Source organism: Cornus florida, unplaced genomic scaffold (assembly GCF_030987335.1).
Source record: "Cornus florida cultivar Cherokee Brave unplaced genomic scaffold, ASM3098733v1 CherokeeBrave_3.0.0_Hap2_Chr10, whole genome shotgun sequence".
Lineage (NCBI taxonomy): Eukaryota > Viridiplantae > Streptophyta > Magnoliopsida > Cornales > Cornaceae > Cornus > Cornus florida.
Genome location: NW_026775580.1, coordinates 7,660,413 through 7,676,689, shown reverse-complemented (window position 1 = coordinate 7,676,689; position 16,277 = coordinate 7,660,413).

Genomic DNA, 16,277 nt, shown 5'->3' with positions numbered 1-16,277 from the left:
AGCTCTCATTTTCTTTCAAAGATTTAATCTTTATACATTAGAATGTTCTAGTGACATAATAGGTACCTTAATTGAGGTATTTTTATTAAAAAATTCAATCTTTACTCATGAAAACTCTCTTCGCGACTTCATTGAGAACTCTAATAAGTTAAATTCAAAACTCTCATTTTCTTTCAAAGATTCAGTCATTTTACATTTATAAGGTCTATTGACATAAGAGGTACCTTGATTAAGGTAATTTCATTCAAAGATTCAATTTTTACTCATTAAAACACTCTTCGTGAAGTCTAAGGGAACTCCAATAAGTTTAACTCAAAACTCTCATTTTCTTTCAAAGATTTAATCTTTATACGTTAAAATGGTCTAGTGACATAATAGGTACCTTGATTGAGGTATTTGCATTCAACGATTCAGTCTTTACTCATTAAAAAACTATTCGGGACATTAAAGGGAACTCGCATAAGTTGAACTTAAAACTCTCATTTTTTTTTTCAAAGATTTAATCTTTATACATTAAAATGGTCTAGTGACATAATAGATACCTTGATTGAGGTATTTTCATTCAATGATTCAATCTTTATTCATTAAAACACTCTTCGGGATGTCAAAGGGAACTCGAATGTGACGGCCCTAGTTTTTCAAGTTAGTACGTCCTGTGATGACCCGTAAGATGACCTGAAATGGATCCGAAATATGGAAGGAAAAATAGAAACAAGGTCTCTAGGGATACACGATATCCCTATGATGCCAAGGTGACCTTCCATGAAGTCATGGAACTCAAAAGAGTCAAATGCGGAAACTAAAATTATAAAATGGGAAGGGTACTTGACCTCGGGTAAAATGGTCTTCTCAAATAAAACTAGATTCAACTGAATATGCCATTAGATAGATAAGCCAAAATTAATAAATTTAGACTAACGAATCACTTGATTCAAAATCCGGATGAAGAAAATATGAAACTCCAAAGTTTAATAAAATTAAACTTTTGGGTTTCAAATCAGTGCGGTAAGGGTACTTGACTAGGGTTAAACTGGTCTTTCCAAACAAAACTGGATGCAACTGAGTATACCATTAGATAGATAAGGAAAAATTAATAAATCTAGACTCAAGAATCACTGGATTCGAAGTCTGGATGAATAAGATATGAAACTCCGAAGTTTCATAAAATTAAACTTTTGGATTTCAAATCAGTGCAGCAAAGGTGCTTGACAAGGGGTAAAATGGTCTTTTCGGATAGAATTAAATGCAATCGTATATACCATTGGATAGACAAGGAAAAATTAATAAACTTAGACTCAAAAAGCACTTCATTCAGAGTCGGGACGAAGAAGATATGAAACGTCAAAGTTTCATAAATTTAAACTTTCCTGGTTTCAAATCTGTGTAGGGCCTGCACAGATTTTTTGATTTCAAATGGGGTTTTGAGGTCTTAAAAGTCATTTTTTGGAAAAAAAAAAAAAAAAATTGCGAAGAAATCTCCCCTCCCCTCCCCCCCCCCCCCCCAAAAAAAAAATCATGTTTTCTATATGACCATGTCAAGAGAAGCTTTTATTTTTCAAGTTAAATACCTGAAATGCCCCTTAGATCAGAAGTTTTTACAAAAAACCTTGAAAAATGGTGCACACCAGAAAAATAGATTTGACGTGGGGTTTTCGGGTTCGAGACAACATTTTTTGAAAAAACATGAAGAAGAAACCCCCCTTAAAATCACATTTTATAATAGACAATGCATACTCCCGTACAAAATAACATGTTAAAACCTTAGTTTTCATATTATTCTCATTTTCTTTCAAAGATTCAATCTTTATACATTAAAAAGGTACAGTGACATAACGGATACCTTGATTGAGGAATTTTATTCAAAGATTCAATCTTTAGTCATTAAAACACTCTTTATGACTCCATAGGGAACTCGAATAAGTTAAACTCAAAACTCTCATTTTCATTCAAAGATTCAATCTTTATACATTAAAAAGGTCTAGTGACATAATAAGGAAACTGATTGAGGTAATTTCATTCAAAGATTTAATCTTTACACACCAAAACACTAATCATAACGTCAAAGAGAACTTGAATAAGTTTAACTCAAAACTTTCATTTTCATTCAAAAATTTAATCTTTATATATTAAAATAGTCTAGTGACATAATAGGTACATTGATTTAGTTATTTTCATTCAAAGATTCAATCTTTCTTATTAAAACACTCTACGGGATGTCAAACAGAACTCGAATAAGTTTAACTCAAAACTTTCATTTTTTTTCTCAAAGATTCAATCTTTATATATTAAAAAGGTCTAGTGACATAATAGGTACCTAAATTGAGGTATTTTCATTTAAAGATTCAATCTTTAGTCATTAAAACACTCTTCGCGACTTCATAGGGAACTCGAATAAGTTAAATTCAAAACTCTCATTTTCTTTCAAAGATTCAAGCTTTATGCATTAAAAAGGTCGAGTGACATAATAGGCACCTTGAATGAGTTAATTTCAATCAAAGATTCAATCATTACTCATTAAAACACTCTTCGTTACGTCAAAGAGAACTCGAAAAAGTTTAAATCAAAACTCTCATTTTCTTTCAAAGATTTAATCTTTATACATTAAAATGGTTTAGTGACATAATAGGTACCTTGATTGATGTATTTTCATTCAAATAGTCAATCTGTAGTCATTAAAAAACTCTTCGCGACTTCATTGAGAACTCGAATAAGTTGAATCGTTATATATTAAAAAGGTTTAGTGACATAATAGGTATCTCGATTGAGGTAAATTCATTCAAAGACTCAATTTTTACTCATTTAGACACCTTTTTGTGACGTTAATGGGAACCCAAAAAAGTTTAACTCAACACTCTCATTTTTTTAAAAGACTTAATCTTTATATACTAAAACGGTCGAGTGAGATAATAGGTACCTTAATTGAAGGATTTTCATTTAAAGATTCAATCTTTACTCATTAAAACACTCTTCGACGTCAAAGGGAATTCGAATAAGTTTAACACAAAACGCTCATTTTCTTATGAAGATTCAATCTTTATTCGTTAAAAAGGTCTAGTGACATAATAAGTACCTTGATTGAGGTAATTTTATTCAAAGATTCAATCTTTAAAAATTAAACACTTGTCGGGACGTCAAAGGGAACTCGAATAAGTTTAACTCAAAATTTTTATTTTCTTTCAAATATTTAATCTTTATACATTAAAATGGTCTAGTCACAAAATAGGCACCTTGATAGAGTTATTTTCATTCAAAGATTCAATCTTACACATTAAAACACTCTTCAGGACGTCAAAGGGAACTTGAATAAGTTTAACTCAAAACTCTCATTTTCTTTCAAAGATTCAATGTTTATACATTAAAAAGGTCAAGTCACGTAATAGGTGCCTAGATTGAGGTATTATCATTTAAAGATTCATTCTTTAGTCATTAAAACACTCTTCGCGACTTCATAGGAAACTCGAATAAGTTATACTCAAAACTCTCCTCTTTTTTCAAAGATTCAAGTTTTATACATTTAAAAGGTCTACTGATATAATAGACACCTTGAATGAGATAATTTCACTCAAAGATTCAATCATTACTCATTCAAACAATCTTCGTTACGTCAAAGGGAACTCCAAAAAGTTTAACTCAAAACTCTTATTTTCTTTCAAAGATGAAATATTTATACATTAAAATGGTTTAGTGACATAATAGGTACCTTGATTGAGGTATTTTCTTTCAAGGATTCAATCTTTAGTCATTTAAACACTCTTTGTGATGTCAGTGCGAACTCGACTAAGTTTAACTCAAAACTCTCATTTTCTTTTAAAGATTTAATCTTTATATATTAAAATGGTCTAGTGACATAATAGGTGCCTTAATTTAGGGATTTTCATTCAAAGATTCAATCTTTACTCATTAAAACACTCTTCGGGACACTAAAGGGAACTCGAATAAGTTTATTTCAAAATTCTCATTTTCTTTCAAAGATTCAATCTTTATACATTAAAAAGGTCTAGTGACTTAAAAGATACCTTGATTGAGGTAATTTTATTCAAAGATTCAATCTTTAAAAATTAAAGCACTCATCGTGATGCCAAAGGAAACTCGAATAAGTTAAACTCAAAACTCTCATTTTCTTTCAAAGATTTAATCTTTATAAATTAAGATGGTCTAGTGATATAATAAGTACATTGATTGAGTTATTTTCATTCAAAGATTCAATCTTACTCATTATAACACTCTTTGGGATGTCAAAGGGAACTTGAATAAATTTAACTCAAAACTCTCATTTTCTTTCAAAGATTCAATCGATATACCTTAAAAAAGTCTAGTGAGATAATATGTATCTTGATTGAGGTATTTTCATTCAAAGAATAAATCTTAAGTCATTAAAACACTATTCGCGACTTCTTAAATTAAACTCAAAACACTCCTTTTCTTTCAAAGATTCAAACTTTATACATTAAAAAGGCCTGTGACATAATAGGTACCTTCATTAAGGTAATTTCATTAAAAGATTCAATCTTTACTCATTGAAACACACTTCATGACGTCAAAGCAAACGCGAATAAGTTTAACTCAAAGCTCTCATTTTCTTTCAAAGATTTAATCTTTAAACATTAAAAAGGTCTAGTGACATAATAAGTACCTTAATTGAGGTTTTTTCTTTCCAAGATTCAATCTTTACTCATTAAAACACTCTTCACGACTTTATAGGGAACTCGAATAAGATAAACTAAAACTCTCATTTTCTTTCAAAGATTCCACCTTTGTACATGTAAAAGATCTAGTGACATAATGGGTACCTTGATTGAGATAATTTCATTCAAAGATTCAATCTTTACTCAATAAAACACTCATCGTGACATCAAAGGGAACTCGAGTATCTTTAACTCAAAACACTCATTTTCTTTAAAAGATGTAATTTTTATACATTAGAATGTTCTAATGACATAATAGGTACCTTATTTGAGATAATTTTATTAAAAAATTAAATCTTTAGTCATTAAAACACTCTTCGCGACTTCATAGGGAACTCAAATAAGTTAAACTCAAAACTCTCATTTTCTTTCAAAGATTCAATCTTTATACATTTAAAAGGTCTAGTGACATAATAGGTACCTTTATTGAGGTAGTTTCATTCAAAGATTTAATATTTACTCATTAAAACACTCATCGTGACGTCAAAGGAAACTCAAATAACTTTAACTCAAAACACTCATTTTCTTTCAAAGATGTAATCTTTATACATTAAAATATTCTAGTGACATAATAGGTACCTTGATTGAGGTACTTTTATTCAAAGATTTAATCTTTAGTCATTAAAATACTTTTCGCGACTTCATAGGGAACTCGAATAGATTAAACTCAAAAATCTCATTTACTTTTAAAGATTCAATCTTTATACATTAAAAATGTCTAGTGACATAATAGGTACCTTGATTGAGGTAATTTCATTCAAAGATTCAATGTTTACTCATTAAAACACTCTTTGTGTCGTCAAAGGGAACTCGAGTAAGTTTAACTCAAAACTCTCATTTTCTTTCGAATATTTAATCTTAATACATTAAGATGGGCTTGTAACATAATAGGTACCTTAATTGAGATATTTTCCTTCAAAGATTCAATCTTTACTTATTAAAACACACTTTGGGACGTCAAAGAGAACTCGAATAAGTTTAACTCAAAACTCTCATTTTCTTTCAAGGATTCAATCTTTATAAATTGAAAAGGTCTAGTGATATAATAGGTACCTTGATTGAGGTATATTCATTCGAAGATTCATACTTTATTCATTAAAACACTCTTCCTAACTTCATAGGGAACTCTAATAAGATCAACTCAAAACACTCATTTTCTATCTAAGATTCAATCATTATACATTAAAAAGGTCAGGTGACATAATAGGTACCTTTATTGAGGTAATTTCATTCAAAGATTCAATCTTTACTCATTAAAACACTTTTTCAGACCTCAAAGGGTACTCGAATAAGTTTAACTAAAAATTTTCATTTTCTTTTAAAGATTCAAATTTTATATATTAAAAAGGTTTAGTGACATAATAAGTACCTTGATTGGGTTATTTTCATTCAAATATTCAATCTTTACTCATTAAAACACTATTCGCGACTTCATTGGGAACTTGAATAAGTTAAACTCACAACTCTCATTTTCTTTCAAAGATTCAATCTTTATACACTAAAAAGGTGTAGTGACATAATAGGTACCTTGATTAAGGTATTTTCATTCAAAGATTTAATCTCTACACATTAAAAATACTTTTTAATTTTAATACATTAAAATGGTCTAGTGGCATAATAGGTACCTTGATTGACATAATAGGTACAATAAAATGGTCTAGTGACATATTATGTACCTTGATTGAGGTATTTCAATTCAAAGTTTCAGTCTTTACATAGTAGAACACTCTTCGGGATGTCAATGGAAACTCGAATAAGTTTAACTCAAAACTCTTACTTTCTTTCAAAGATTCATTTCTTATACATTAAAAAGGACTAGTGACATAATAGGTACCTTGATTGAGGTAATTTCTTTCAAAGATTCAATCTTTACTCATTAAAACACTTTTCCGAACATCAAAGGGATCTCGAATAAGTTTAACTCAAATCTCTCATTTTATTTCAAAGATTCAATTTTATGCATTAAAAAGGTCTAATGACATAATGGGTATCTTGATTGAGGTATTTTCGTTCAAATATTTAATCTTTTGTCATTCAAACACTCTTCGTGACTTCATAGGGAATTCGAGTAAATTTAACTCTAAACTATCATTTTCTTTCAAATATTCAATCTTTATGCATTAAAAAGGTCTAGCGACATAATAGGTAACTTGGTTGAAGTATTTTTATTCAAAGAGTAATTCTTTACTCATTAAAACACTTTTCACAGCTTTTTAAGGAATTCGAATAAGTTAAACATAAAACTCCCATTCTCTTTCAAAGATTTTATCTCTATACATTAAAAAGGTCTAGCGACATAATAGGTACCTTGATTGAGGTTTTTTCATTCGATGAATCAATTTTTACTCATTAAAACACTCTTTGTGACTTCCTAGGGAACACGAATAACTTTAACTCAAAACTCTCATTTTCTTCCAAAGATTCAATCTTTATACATTAAAAAGGTTTATTGGCATAATAGGTTCTTTACTCATTAAAGCACTCTTCGTGACATAAATGGGAACTCGAATAAGTTTAACTTAATACTCTTATTTTCTTTTAAAGATTTAATCTTTATACATTAAAATGATCTAGTCACATAATGTATAACTTGATTGAGGTATTTTAATTCGATGATTTAATCTTTACCCATTAAAATACCCTTCGAGACGTCAAAGAAAACTCGAATAAGTTTAACTCAACACTCTCTTTTTCTTTAAAATATTCAATCTTTATACATTAAAATAGTCTACATACATAACGGGAACCTTAATTGTGGTATTTTCGTTTAAAGATTCAATCTTTAGTCATTAAAATACTTTTCGCGACTTCATAGGGAACTCAAATAAGTTAAAATCAAAACTCTCATTTTCGTTCAAAGATTCAGTCTTTATACATTAAAAAGGTCGAGTGACATAATAGGTATATTGATTGAGGTACTTTCATTCAAAGATTCAATCTTTACTCGTTAAAACACTCATCATGACATCAATCGTAGCTCAAATAGGTTTAACTCGAAACTTTAATTTTTTTTCAAAGATTTAATCTTTATACATTAAAATGGTCTAGTGACATAATACGTACCTGGATTGAGGTAATTTCATTCAATGATTCAATCTTATTCATTAAAACACTCTTCTTGGCGCCAAAGGGAACTCGAATAAGTTTAACTCAAAACTCTCATTTTTCTCAAAAATTCAATCTTTATACATTAAAAAGGTCGAGTGACATAATTGGTAGCTTAATTGTGGAAATTTTATTCAATTTTCAATCTTTACTCCTTAAAACACTTTTCGTGACGCTAATGGGAACTTGAATAAGTTTAACTCAAAACTTACATTTTCTTTCAAAAATTTAATCTTTATACATTAAAATGGTCTTGTGACATAATAGATACCATGATTGAGGTATTTTCTATAAGAAATTCAATCTTTACTCATCAAAACACTCTTCGCGACTTAGTAGTTAACTCGAACAAGTTAAACTCAAAACTCTTATTTTTTAAAAAAAAATTCAATCTTTATACATTAAAGAGGTCTAACGACATAATAGGTACATTAATTGAGGTAATTTCAAGCAAAGATTCAATCTTTTACTCATTAAAATACTCTTCGTGACGTCAAAGGGAACTCGAAAAAGTTTAAGTCAAAATTGTCATTCTCTTTCAAAGATTTAATCTTCAGACATTAAAACTGTATTGCGACATACTAGGTACCTTAATTGAAATTTTTAATTCAAATATTCAATCTTTACTCATTAAAACACTTTTCGGGACGTCAAAGGGAACATGAATATGTTTAAATCAAAACTCTCATTTTCTTTCAAAGATTCAATCATTATACCTGAAAAAGTCTAGCGACATATTGGGTACCTTGATTGAGGTATTTTCATTCAAAATTTCAATCTTCAGTCACTAAAACGCTTTTCGCGACTTCATAGGGTACTCGAATAAGTTAGCCTCAAAACGCTCATTTTTTTTATTTAAGATTCAATCTTTATACATTCAAAAGATCTAGTGACATAATAGGTACCTTGAGTGAGGTAATTTCATTCAAAGATTCAATCTTTAAACATTAAAATACTCATCGTGACATCTAAGGGAACTCGAATAAGTTTTAACTCAAAACTCTCATTTTCTTTCAAAGATTTAATCTTTATATATTAAAATGGTCTAACGACATAATTGCTTCCTTGATTGAGGGATATTCATTCAAAGATTCAATCTTTACTCATTAAAACACTCTTCGGGATGACAAAGGGAACTCGAATAAGTTTAACTCAAAACTCTCATTTTCCTTCAAAGATTTAATCTTTATACATTAAATTGGTCTTGTAACATAATAGGTACCTTGATTGAGGTATTTTCCTTCAAAGATTCAATCTTTACTCATTAAAACACTCTTCGGGACTTCAAATGCAATTAGAAAAAGTTAGACTCAAAACTCTTATTTTCTTTCAAAGATTCAATCTTTACATATTAAAACGCTCTAGTAACATAATAGGCATCTTAATTGCGCAAATTTCGTTCAAAGATTCAATATTTACTCATTAAAACACTAATCGTGATGTCTAACGTAACTCGAATAAGTTTAACTCGAAACTCTCATTTTTTTTCAAAGATTTAATCTTTATACATTTAAAAGGTCTAGTGACATAATAGGTACTTTGATTGAGGTAATTTCATTCAAAGATTCAATCTTTACTCATTAAAACACTCATCATGACGTCAAAGGAAACCCGAATAACTTTAATTCAAAACACTCATTTTCTTTCAAAGATGTAATCTTTATACATTAAAATGTTCTAGTGACAAAATAGGTACCTTGATTGAGGTAATTTTATTCAAAGATTTAATCTTTAGTCATTAAAATACTCTTCGCAACTTCATAGGGAACTCGAATACGTTAAACTCAAAACTCTCATTTTCTTTAAAAGATTCAATCTTTACACATTAAAATGTCTAGTGACATAATAGGTACCTTGATTGAGGTAATTTCATTCAAAGATTCAATCTTTACTCATTAAATCACTCTTTGTGTCGTCAAAGGGAACTCGAATAAGTTTAACTCAAAACTCTCATTTTCTTTCGAAGATTTAATCTTAATACATTAAAATGGGCTAGTGACATAATAGGTACCTTGATTGAGATATTTTGCTTCAAAGATTCAATCCTTACTCATTAAAACACACTTCGGGACATCAAAGAGAACTCGATAAGTTTAACTCAAAACTCTTATTTTCTTTCAAGGATTCAATCTTTATAAATTGAAAAAGGTCTAGTGACATAATAAGTACCTTGATTGAGGTATTTTCATTCAAAGATTCATACTTTAGTCATTGAAACACTCTTCCCAACTTCATTGGGAACTCTAATAAGATTAACTGAAAACACTTATTTTCTATCTAAGATTCAATCTTTATACATTAAAAAAGTCTGGTGACATAATAGGTACCTTGATTGAGGTAATTTCATTTAAAGATTTAATATTTAATCACTGAAACACTTTTTCGGAACTCAAAGGGAACTCGATTAAGTTTAACTAAAAATTCTCATTTTCTTTAAAAGATTCATATTTTATACATTAAAAAGGTCTAGTGACATAATAGGTACATTGATTGGGGTATTTTCATTCAAAGATTTAATCTTTACTCATTAAAACACTATTCGCGACTTCATTGTGAACTCGAATAAGTTAAACTCAAAACTATCATTTTCTTTCAAAGATTCAATCTTTATACACTAAAAAGGTCTAGTGCCATAATAGGTACCTTGATTTTATTTTCATTCATTAATTTAATCTCTACTCATTAAAATACTTCTCAATCTTACTACATTAAAATGGTCTAGTGACATAATAGGTACCTTGATTGACATAATTGGTACAGTAAAATAGTCTAGTGACATATTGGGTACCTTGATTGAGGTATTTGAATTCAAAGATTCAATATTCACACATTAGAACACTCTTCGGGATGTCAATGGAAATTCGAATAAGTTTAACTCAAAACTCTCATTTTCTTTCAAAGATTCATTCCTTATACATTAAAAAGGACTAATGATATAATAGGTACCTTGATTAAGGTAATTTCAATCAAAAATTCAATCTTTACTCATTAAAACATTTTTCGGGGCATCAAAGGGATCTCGAATAAGTTTAACCCAAATCTCTCATTTTATTTCAAAGATCCAATTTTATGCATTAAAAAGATCTAGTGACATAATGGGTACCTTGATTGAGTTATTTTCATTCAAATATTCAATCTTTTGTCATTAAAACAGTCTTCGTGACTTCATTGGAAACTCGAATAAATTTAACTCAAAACTCTCATTTTCTTTCAAATATTCAATCTTTATGCATTAAAAAAGTCTAGCGACATAATAGGTAACTTGGTTGAAGTATTTTCATTCAAAGACTAATTGTTTACTCATTAAAACACACATCGCGGCTTCTTAAGGAATTCGAATAAGTTAAACTCAAAACTCCCATTTTCTTTCAAAGATTCTATCTCTATACATTAAAAAGGTCTAGCGACATAATAGGTACCTTGATTGAGGTTTTTTCATTCAATGATTCAATCTTTAGGCATTAATACACTCTTTGTGACTTCCTAGGGAGCACGAATAACTTTAACTCAAAACATTCATTTTCTTCCAAAGATTCAATCTTTATACATTAAAAAGGTTTAGTGGCATAATAGGTTCTTTACATATTAAAGTACTCTTCGTGACGTCAATGGGAACTTGAATAAGTTTAACTCAATACTCTCATTTTTTTTCAAAGATTTAATCTTTATACATTAAAATGATTCAGGCACATAATTTAAAACTTGATTGAGGTATTTTAATTCGATAATTTAATCTTTACTCATTATAATACCCTTCGGGACGTCAAAGGGATTCGAATAAGTTTAACTCAACATTCTCATTTTCTTTCAAATATTCAATCTTTATACATTAAAATGGTTTACAAACATAACGGGAACCTTGATTGAGGCATTTTCATTTAAAGATTCAATCTTTAGTCATTAAAACACTTTTCGCAACTTTATAGGGAACTCGAATAAGTTAAAATCAAAACTCTCATTTTCGTTCAAAGATTCAATCTTTATGCATTAAAAAGGTCTAGTGACATAATAGGTACCTTGATTGAGGTAATTCCATTCAGATATTCAATCTTTACTCGTTGAAATACTCATCACCTTGTCAATCGTAACTCAAATAAGTTTAACTCGAAACTCTAATTTTTTTTTCAAAGATTTAATCTTTATACATTAAAATAGTCTAGTGACATAATAGGTACCTATATTGAGATAATTCCATTCATTGATTCAATTTTATTCATTAAAACACTCTTCTTGGCATCAAAGGGAACTTGAATAAGTTTAACTCAAAACTCTCATTTTTTTCAAAAATTCAATCTTTATACATTAAAAAGGTCTAGTAACATAATTGGTAGCTTAATTGTGGAAATTTCATTCAATGATTCAATCTTTACTCCATAAATCACTTTTCGTGATGCTAATGTGAACCCAAATAAGTTTAACTCAAAACTCACATTTTCTTTCAATGATTTAATCTTTATACATTAAAATGGTCTTGTGACATAATAGATACTACGATTGAGGTATTTTCTATCAAAGATTCAATCTTTACTCTTTAAAACACTCTTCGCGACTTAGTAGCGAACTCGTACAAGTTAAACTCAAAACTCTCATTTTTTTTTATAGATTCAATTTTTATACATTAAAGAGGTCTAACGATATAATAGGTACCTTAATTGAGATAATTTCAAGCAAAGATTCAGTCTTTTACTCATTAAAATACTCTTCGTGACGTTAAAGGGAACTCGAAAAAGTTTAACTCAAAACTCTCATTTTCTTTCAAAGATTTAATCTTCAGACATTAAAACAGTTTTATGACATAATAGGTACCTTAATTGAAATTTTTAATTCAAAGATTCAATCTTTACTCATTAAAACACTTTTCGGGACATCAAAGAGAACATGAATATATTTAAATCAAATCTCTCATTTTCTTTCAAAGATTCAATAATTATACAAGAAAAAGTCTAGCGACATATTGGGTACCTTGATTGAGATATTTTCATTCAAAGATTCAATCTTCAGTTACTAAAATGCTCTTTGCGACTTCATAGGGTACTTGAATAAGTTAACCTCAAAACTTTCATTATTTTTTCAAAGATTCAATCTTTATACATTTAAAAGATCTAGTGACATAATTGCTACCTTAAGTGAGGTAATTTCATTCAAAGATTCAATCTTTAAACATTAAAATGCTCATCGTGACATCTAAGGGAACTCGAATAAGTTTTAACTCAAAATTCTCATTTTCTTTCAAAGATTTAATCTTTATACATTAAAATGGTATAATTACATTATTGCTTCCTTGATTGAGGGATTTTCATTCAAAGATTCAATCATTACTCATTAAAACACTCTTCGGGACGACAAAGGGAACTCGAATAAGTTTAATTCAAAACTCTCATTTTCTTTCAAAGATTTAATTTTTAGACATTAAAATAGTATTTTGACATAATAGGTACGGGGATTGAAATATTTTCATTCAAAGATTCAATATTTATTTATTAAAACACTTTTCGAGTCGTCAAAGGGAACTTCAATAAGTTGAACTCAAAACTCACATTTTCTTTCAAAGATTAAATCTTTAGACATTAAAATTATATTGTGACATAATAGGTACTTTGATTGAATTATTTTCATTTAAAGATTCAATCTTTACTCATTAAGACACTTTTCGGGACGTCAAAGTGAACTCTAATATGTTTAACTTAAAACTCTCATTTTCTTTCAAAGATTCAATCTTTATATATTAAAAAGTTTTAGTGATATAATGGGTACTTTCATTGAGATATTTTTATTCAAAGATTCAATCTTTTGTTATTAAAACACTCTTCACGACTTTATCGGGAACTCGAATAAGTTAACCTCAAAACTCTCATTTTTTTTCAAAGATTAAATCTTTATACATTAAAAATGTTTAGTGATATAATAGGTACCTTGATTGAGATAATTTTATTCAAAAATTCAATCTTTACACATAAAAACACTCATCGTGACGTCTAAGGGAACTCAAATAATTTTAACTCAAAACTCTCATTTTCTTTCAAAGATTTAATCTTTATACATTAAAATGGTCTAGTGACATAATTGGTACTTTAATTGAGGTATTTTCATTCAAAGATTGTATCTTTACTCATAAAAACATTCTTCGGGATGTCAAAGGGTACTCGAATAAGTTTAACTCAAAGCTTTCATTTTCTTTCAAAGATTTAATCTTTGCACATTAAATTGGTCTAGCGACATAATAGGTACTACGACGGAGGTATTTTCATTCAAAGACTCCATCTTTACTCATTAAACACTCTTTGGGATGTCAAAGGGAACTCGAATAAATTTAAAAAGGTCTAGTGACATAATAGGTACCTTGATTGAGGTACTTTCATTCAACGATTCAACTTTTAGTCATTAAAACACTCTTCGCAACTTCATAGGGAACTCAAATAAGTTCAACTCAAAACTCTCATTTTCTTTTTCAAAGATTCAATCTTTATACATTAAAAAGTTCTAGTGACATAATAGGTACCTTGATTGAGGTAATTTCATTCAAAGATTCTATCTTTACTCGTTAAAACACATTTCGTGACGTCAAAGGGAACTCGAATAACTTTAACTCTAAATTATAATTTTCTTTCAAAGATTTAAGTTTTATACATTAAAATGGTCTAGTTACATAATAGGTACCTTGGTTGGGGCATTTTTAGTCAAAAATTTAATCTTTACTCATTAAATCACTCTCTTGGACGTTATATGGAACTCGAATAAGTTTAACTCAAAACTCTCACTTTCCTAAAAAGATTGTATCCCTATAAATTAAAAACGTCTAGTGACATTCTAGGTACTTGATTGTGGTATTCTTTAGTCATTAAAAACACTCTTCGCGAATTCATTGTGAACTCGAATAAGTTACACTCAAAACTCCCATTTCTTTCAAAGATTCAATATTTATACATTAAAAAAGTCTAGTGACATAATTGCTTCCTTGATTGAGGTATTTTCATCCAAAGATTCAATCTTTACTCCTGAAAACACTCTTAGGGACGTCAAAGATGACTCGAATATGTTTAACTCAATACTCTCATTTTCTTTCAAAGATTTAATCTTCAGACATTAAAATAGTATTGTGACATAATAGGTACCACAATTGAAATTTTTAATTCAAAGATTCAATCTTTACTCATTAAAACACTTTCCGGGACGTCAAAGGGAACTCGAATATGTTTAACTCAAAACTCTCATTTTCTTTCAAAGATCTAATCTTTATACATGAAAAAGTCTAGCGACATACTGGGTACCTTCATTGAGGTAATTTCATTCAATGATTCAATCTTTACTCATTAAAACTCTCATCGTGAAGTCCAAGGGAACTCAAATAATTTTAACTCAAAACTCTCTTTTTCCTTCGAAGACTTAATCTTTATAAATTAAAATGGTCTAATGACATAACAGGTATCTTGATTGACGTATTTTCATTCAAAGATTCAATCTTCACTCATTAAAATACACTTCGTGATGTTAAAGGAAACTCAAATAAGTTTAACTCAAAACTCTCATTTTGTTTCTCAGATTCAATCTTTGTACATTAAAAAGGTCATATGACATAATAGGTACCTTGATTGAGATAATTTCATTTAAAGATTCAATCTTTATTTATTAAAACACTGTTTGGGACGTTAAAGGAAACTCGAATAAGTTGAACTAAAAACTATCATTTTCTTTCCAAGATTCAATCTTTATACATTAAAAAGGTTTAGTGACGTAATAGGTACTTTGATTGAGGTATTTTCATTCAAAAATTAAATCTTTTGTCATTAAAACAGTGTTTGCGATTTCATAGAGAAATTGAATAATTTAAACTCAAAACTCTCATTTTCTTTCAAAGATTCAATCTTTATACATTAAAAAGGTCTTGTAACATAATACGTACCTTGATTGAGGTAATTTAATTCAAAGATTCAATTTTTACTCATTAAAACACTATTCGGGACATCAAAAGGAACTCGAACAAATTTAACTCAAAACTCTCATTTTCTTTTAAAGATTCAATCTTTATACTTTAAAAAGGTCTATTGACATAATAGATACCTTGATTAAGGTAATTTCATTCAAAGATTCAATCTTTACTCATTAAAACTATCATCTTGACATCAAAGGGAACTCGAATACGTTTAACTCAAAACTCTCTTTTTCTTTCGCAAATTTAATCTTTATAAATTAAAATGGTCTAATGACATAATAGGTATCTTAATTGAAGTATTTTCATTCAAAGATTCAATCTTTACTCATTAAAATACTCTTCGTGATGTCATAGGGAACTCGAATAAGTTTAACTCAAAACTCTCATTTTCTTTAAAAGATTCAATCTTTATACATTAAAAAAGTTTAGTGACATAATAGGCACTTTGTTTAACGTATTTTCATTCAAAGATTAAATCTTTAGTCTTTAAAACAGTGTTTGCGACCTCATAGGGAAATCGAATAGTTTAAACTAAAAACTCTCATTTTATTTCAATG